Here is a 6,000-nt window from a genome sequence, read left to right on the forward strand (position 1 = left end):
CTCCTGCCTCAGCCTCCCGAGTAGCTGGGACTACAGGTGCACACCACCATGCCTGGCTAATTTTTGATTTTTTTAGTAGAGACAAGTTTTCACCAACACCTGGTTCAAATGATCCACCCACCTCTGCCTCCCAAAGTACGGGGTGATCTGTCTTCCCCAGCAGAGCATGAGCAGCTTGAGGATATGAGCTCTATTTTAGTCGTCTTCAGTGTCTCTTCTACCTAACACAATATCAGCCCCTAGTAGGCATTTAGTAAATTTTTATTGTGCAAAATTGAAATATGCCTGTTTAAACATGTAGTATTTACTGGGGACTCTGCCTTAAGTTAGGTACAGCTCTAGACAATTTGGGGGACGTAAAGAAAATTAAGAGTTGGTGTTTATCTTTGATGAGTTTTCAGTCTAGTTAGCAGACTGTAGTAGAAACTGTCTTGCTCATCGTGGTTGCCCAGTGCCTGACTCAGTGCTTGGCACATAGCAAGCACTCAATAAACATTTGTTGTAAGTTCACGTGTCTGGGCTAGGAGAGTTGCTTCAGACTGGTCACTCTTTGTTTACCCCTCCAAATCTGCCAGCCCAGCAAACTCAGTTCCACAGAATTATTCCCAGTGATCCGACCAACTATGATGGTTAGCCAGGAACAAAAGCCACTAGGAAAATAAAGCATCACTTTTCATCTGGATGTTTCCAAAGGAACTAAAGTATTAAAATAAAGTCACAGTTGTCCCAATCAGATCATCTTTTCAAAGGAATTACAGGGTTGTGAGCCAACAGCAACCACATACACCTTTGCAGTAATCAGAACCAGTGTTCTGAATGCTGAAAGCAAAATCAAGTAAACAAGGTTGTGTTGTGGACCTCCTTGACCCAGACTTTCAGGAAGGAGCTGACACACTGCCCAGACTCGCACTCACCCACATCGCTCAGAAGCCAAACAAACTCGAGAAGCTCGTGTTTTCCCAGCTGTATGATGCACTCACTTCACCAAGTCACTGGCCAGAAAACAAGAAAAGAAAAAAAAAAAATGCCTCGTTCAGACGAGTCAGGGAAAGAAGAATTGCTTCAGCTGCCCTTTGCTTTTTATTTTCATGGAGTATCAAAAAATACAAAAATGGAGGAAGTCAGTTCTATGACTTTGAGTCACTGGAAAGGAAACAAAACATTATTTTTTCTTTTAGAGAGCTGATCATGGTATTACGCTGCCTTAAAACTTCAGTGGCTTTCTATCTTATAATCTTCAAACTCCTTGGTATCGCTTCCAGGTCTTTCATAACTTTTTTAAAACAATCTTTGTAGCCACCCACATCTGCCTCCTTTCCTTCCACTGAAAGCTGTTCTTGAGCTTTGCCAGGCTCCCGTGGTCTTAAATACTGCATGTGCTTCCTGGCCTACATGCTTCTTTGTTCATGCTATTCCTTTTGCTTGGTATACCCTTCCTTGCCTTGATCACTAGGTGAACTACAACTCCTTCAAGACCACTTCAAATGGCACCATTACTCATCCCAACAGCAGATTTAGCTTCTCCATCTGTCTCCCCTTAGGACTACTTTGTGGGTACTTCTTACCACGCTTGTTCTTTGTATCAATCATCCACTCATTTGACATTGTCTTTGCACTTTGTACCAGATACTATGTGAGGTGCTGAGGATCCAGGTGTAAAAGTCCCTATCTAGTGGAGAATGCAGACAAGTAAATTGATTGTTATGAGACAGAACTGTGTTTTTGGTAAAGGTAAGCACAGGTTGCTTTGGAAAATCAGAGGAGGGTCACATACCCCGATTTGACTGGAGGGAGAGAATCCAAAAGGCTTCCTGGAGGAGAGGACACCTGAACAGTCTAAAGAACAAGGAGTTTTTGTGTCCATCTTCTCATTCTTGGCAGAGCACTCTTTGAGAAAAGAGGTCATGGCTCATATCAAACCAAATCATTTATTCTATACATGTTCATTGAGCTCTTTGCTAGGAGGCAAATACTCTTAGGGGCAGCTTGGGAACTAGGGAGAAGCAGTCAGGAGGGAGAGAGGTGGATAAGAAAAATATGAGAGGAAATCAAGGACGAGTCTCAGGTTTCTAGCTTAGGTGAACGGGTGATAGTGAATTAGGGCCGCCATGTGTGGTCGTGCAGGTTGTGGACTCACAGATAAAGAAGGTGGGGCAAGTTCAATGGAGGAGAGCCTTACACGTGATTCCACAGTACCACCACTTAATATACGATGTTGGAATGGACCATAATTGAGACAATTGATTTGCTTTCTTAAAAGCGAGCCTTGGCTGGGCACAATGGCTCACAACTGTAATCCCACCACTTTGGGAGGCCAAGGCAGGTGGATCATTTGAGGTCAGGAGTTTGAGACCAGCTTGGCCAACATGGTGAGACCCCATCTCTACTAAAAATACAAAAACTAGCCGGGTGTGGTGGTGCTTGCCTGCAATCCTAGCTACTTAGAAGGCTGAGGCGGGAGAATCGCTTGGAAGCAGAATTGCTTGATCCCAGGAGGTGGAGGTTGCAGTGAACTGAGATCATGCCATTGCACTCCAGCCTAGGTGTCAGGACAAGACTCTGTCTCAAAAAAAAAAAAAAAAAAAAAAAAAAAAAGCAAGCCTGTTTTTTTTTTTGAGTGAACCAAAAAATCCTCTTTCCTGCTATATTCACTTGGCTGCTTAATTTTCAGACATAAAAAGTCTCTACTGTGAAGCGTTCATGTCTTCTTCACATCTCTCTGCCTTTAGACCCTTTTGACACCTCTGGCAGAGATTTTAAGATTTCCTCCTTAAATGAAGCTTGCGAACTAGGTATAAAACTGAATACTCAGTTATTGATATTGTAAATAATGAAGCTACTGATATAATAGTATTAAAAATCATTATTATTAAATTCATAACAAAGAATTGCCTTTAGTTTTTAGAATTATTTCAAGCTACAATTTGATCATCTCATAATAGAGGTAATGCCTTTTTTTTTGTTTGTTTGAGACAGAGTCTTGCCCTGTTGCCCAGGCTGGAGTGCAGTGGCATGATCTTGGCTCACTGCAACCTCTGCCTCCTGGGTTCAAGCAATTCTCCTACCTCAGCCTCCAGAGTAGCTGGGATTACGGGTGTGCACTGGCACACCCAGCTAAATTTGTGTGTGTGTGTTTTTTTTTTTTTTGAGACGGAGTTTTGCTCTTGTTACCCAGGCTGGCGCGCAATGGCGTGATCTCGGCTCACCGTCACAACCTCCGCCTCCTGGGTTCAAGCAATTCTCCTGCCTCAGCCTCCTGAGTAGCTGGGATTACAGGCACGCACCACCATGCCCAGCTAATTTTTTGTATTTTTAGTAGAGACGGGGTTTCACTATGTTGACCAGGATGGTCTCAATCTCTTGACCTCGTGATCCACCTGCCTTGGCCTCCCAAAGTGCTGGGATTACATGCTTGAGCCACCGCGCCTGGCTAATTTTTGTGTTTTTAGTAAAGAAGGGGTTTCACCATATTAGTTAAGCTGGTCTCAAAATCCTGATCTCAAGTGATCCACCCGCCTTGACCTCCCAAAGTTCTGGGATTGCAACTGCACATTTTGCCTGGTAATGCCACTTTTAACCCCAAATTTTATTTTGCTTTTATTCTATTTTTTTCTTTTATATAGTGGAAGAAATCTCAGCAGGAATTTTAATCACCCAAGATCCTTTACTAAAGCAAATCCCTTCAAAATAATTGAAATACATCCTAATGTACCCTAAATAATTTCCTCCTCAAAGTTTGGCTCTTTCTAAAACATCCCTTGGGCTGCCATTTGACTTCCTGTTACATTTAGACAGAAAAATCAATCTTTTAGTAAATATACTGCTTTAATATGTACTGAGACCTCTGAAAAGCAGCTCTTTATTATTCTTGATTGCTATTCTTTGCCTTTTCCCTCTCTTTCTAGAACTGCAGGGCCCCAACATATATATTTCATAAAAACAGAAAATACAGTCTAAAAAGACAGCTGGGGTGGAAAGTGTAGCCCTCATCCCTTTGCCACTGCCTATTTTTTCTCTTCAGCCTCACTGGCAACATGTTTAATTTGCTTTTTGTTATGAGCCCTACCCTCTTTTTTTTTTCTGTATTTTGTTCTCCAAATGTATTTCTTATTTATTATGGACGATATTCTCTTCTCTTTTAAAAAAAATTTCCACTTTTATTTTAGATTGGGGGTACCTGTGCAGGTTCATTGCATGGGTATATGGCATGATTTTGAGATTTGGGGTGTGATTGATCCCATCATCCGGGTATAAGCATAGTATCTAATAGGTAGTTTTTCAACCCTTGATCTTCTCTCTTCCTCCCTCCTGTAGTAGTTCCCAGTGTCTATTGTTGCCATCTTTAAGTGCACGAATGCCCAATGTTTAGCTCCCGCTTATTTTATTTATTTATTGAGACAGAGTTTTGCTCTGTTGCCCAGGCTGGAGTGCAATGGCATGATCTTGGCTCACTGCAACCTCCACCTCCTGGGTTCAAGTGATTCTCTGCCTCAGCCTCCCAAGTAGCTGGAATTGCAGGCATGCACCACCATGTCTGGCTAATTTCATATTTTTAGTTGAGACGGGGTTTCTCCATGTTGGTCAGGCTGGTCTCAAACTCACAACCTATGGTGATAAGTCCACCTTGGCCTCCCAAAGTACTGGGATTACAGGTGTGAGTCACCACGCCTTGCCTAGCTCCCACTTAGAAGTGAGAACATGCGGTATTTGGCTTTCGATCCCTGCATTAATTTGCTTAGTATAATGGCCTCTAGCAGCATTATGTTGCTGCAAAGGGTATGATTTCGTTCTTTTTTATGGTTAAGTGTATTATCTTCTTATTCACACAATTCAGATGAAATCTGATTAATAGATGAATAACTTGGAATTCCAAACATCTATCTTGTGATTAATGAGAGAGGTTTGCCTTTGCATGATCTATGTGTAAAGGTTTGCCAGGTACATGTGTAATATGCAAAGTAGTGTTATGACTAGCTTTTAAAGAAGAGCAAATGATGATTGGTAGAAGCACTATTTCCACAATACCATTCTTGATTACTTGACATTTTTATCTGTTCCTGAAAACAGATCCTCTAAGGCACTTATCTCCAAATCTTTGCCTGTATACTCTTCCATAAAAGTTGAAAATGATATGCCCTCATCCATTTTTTAACTTAAATATCTAAAAAATTTTATGATAAATTGAGATAGTTGCAAAGGTGGTAATTTCTGACATTTTATAAATAGGATCATTTAAAAATAAAGCTCTTGTATTACTCTCTTGGTCAGGCGTGGTGACTGATGCCTGTATTTCTAGCATTTTGGGAGGCCAAGGTGGGTGGATCATTTGCGGTTAGGAGTTCGAAACCAACCTGGCCAATATGGCAAAACTGTGTCGCTACTAAAAATACAAAAATTAGCTAGGCACAATGGTCTGTGTCTGTAATCCCAGCTACTTGGGAGGCTGAAGCAGGAAAATTGCTTGAACCCAGGAGGCAGAGGTTACAGTGAACTGAGATCACATCACTGCACTCCAGGCTGGGTGATACAATGAGACTCTGTCTCGAAAATATCTTTTTAAAAAATAAATAAAGCTCTTACATTACTTTCTTAAATGTTTCTCAAAGAATTCTAGATCCCACAGCAATTTGACACCAAATATTTGATATTCATTATCTAGTTAAAATTACAGAAACAAGCTCTTCTTTAATATACATTTTTATCATTTTTCTCCATTTCACTTCTACAACAGAAGTTTATTCTAAAAATATTAATGCTTGAAAACCTTTTATTGATCATTCTATCATACTTTTCTACCTCTACAACAAAACAAAAAAATATGTGCTGCAAGTGTTTGAAATTTTTTTTCTGAATTTAGTTATGAATAGCACAGAATTAATCAAAACAGAAATATAAATTTTTATCCATAATTATTAAACATACAAAGTAAGTTTTTATTAGAATTACATTTATTGATAAGCTGAGTTGTGCTTTTTTCTCAATTGCTTCTTGTATCCATGA

The sequence above is a fragment of the Saimiri boliviensis genome, chromosome 11 (genome assembly GCF_048565385.1).
Source record: "Saimiri boliviensis isolate mSaiBol1 chromosome 11, mSaiBol1.pri, whole genome shotgun sequence".
Classification (NCBI taxonomy): Eukaryota; Metazoa; Chordata; class Mammalia; order Primates; family Cebidae; genus Saimiri; species Saimiri boliviensis.